This window comes from Echinops telfairi, unplaced genomic scaffold (genome assembly GCF_000313985.2).
Source record: "Echinops telfairi isolate 266 unplaced genomic scaffold, ASM31398v2 ScPeMD7_7468;HRSCAF=8506_0, whole genome shotgun sequence".
Classification (NCBI taxonomy): domain Eukaryota; kingdom Metazoa; phylum Chordata; class Mammalia; order Afrosoricida; family Tenrecidae; genus Echinops; species Echinops telfairi.
Window position 1 is genome coordinate 68,193,252 of NW_022111369.1, and position 1,262 is coordinate 68,194,513.

Below are 1,262 nucleotides of genomic sequence, written 5' to 3' on the forward strand. Positions count from 1 at the left end.
CCTTACATTTTGCACATGAACCCATCGTTACCCTTTTCAAGAATGTTAGGTGCACACTTTGGAGTTAGAGAGGGATTTAGGAGCGGGATGGTGGTAAGAGCACAGATTCTGCATTCCTAACAATGCGCTGATGTCAGTGTATCTGGCTATAACTGCTCTTACCCGTCACAGGCTCCCTTTATTTTCTCTCTGCCCACTTCAAGTCAAGTCCTCCTCTTCCCAACTGAGAACACAGAAAAGGAGACATGCACTCTGGCAAAACCAATATTACTAAAACTACGTCACAGTACACACCTTAACCTAAACATGATGATGAAGTACTTCCAAAAGAGGTGTTCACCTCCCGAGTTGTTGGTCGACTTGATACCTGGTGAGAAATGTCATGTAAGGCTCTTTCATTCCTCCGAATTCGCCTTTTAAGTGGCATGCAACTCTACTGTTGTATTTGGCTTTGTTTTGCTTTCACTCAACAGAATTCTGATTTGGAGATACCTTAAGGAAAAATATTTACTTTACTGGAATTATCTGCCTTTTGAAGTTTAGGAAGATTAACATTTTGAATAATTAAACATAAATTATATCACCTAAGAGTTTCACGCCAACAAGTGCTTTGTCCCCTAGTGAATATTCATATTAGTACAGTAATCAATAAGCTTTTTGCCTAATTGTGTTCTCAGTGAGGATGATGCCCTGTCTTTATGTATAATGCAGGGTTCCTGAATGTAGTTTCAAGAGAAGAAACACGATGATAGCCAACCTGGAGATCACTTAAGGAGTCATTCTGTGCTCAGGGTATAATTTCAGTTGACCATATTAATTATCTTATCTAGGAAATTGACATTTCCAAGAATGTTGTTTGAACTTTCAGCAGACTATGTATTTTATACCTCGTAATCTAATTTGGTTGTTAAGTGTCAAAAACAAGAACTTTACTTTAAAAGCTACAACAATAATATTAGGACCTATGGGAAAATCAGAACCTAGGTAATGTAGCTCCCTCTGTCCCTCCCCACTGCCCCCTCCCAGGACTATGACCGTAGCTTACACGGTCCCCTCCCCTCCAGACCTCTGTGGTCGGGTTATGCATGCGTGTAGGGCATTTAGTGATAGGGATGTGCTCGCATAGGAAATGAACCTTCCTCATCTAATGACTTCCTGAGATTGAAAAGTCAGACATAAGGGAGAACCAGGCAGCCCTCTCATCAGTTCTACATTTGTAGACTTTGCCTTACAGTTTTGTTTTGTTTTTTAATGAAGTAAAA

General features: G+C 40.1%; 1 protein-coding gene across 1 annotated transcript in view; it reads left to right on the top strand.

Annotated features, from left to right (window-relative positions):
• EXOC1 (exocyst complex component 1) overlaps positions 1 to 1,262 on the top strand; it is a 63,531-nt gene that overhangs the window by 34,528 nt on the left and 27,741 nt on the right. The gene's annotated exons all lie outside the window — the stretch shown is intronic.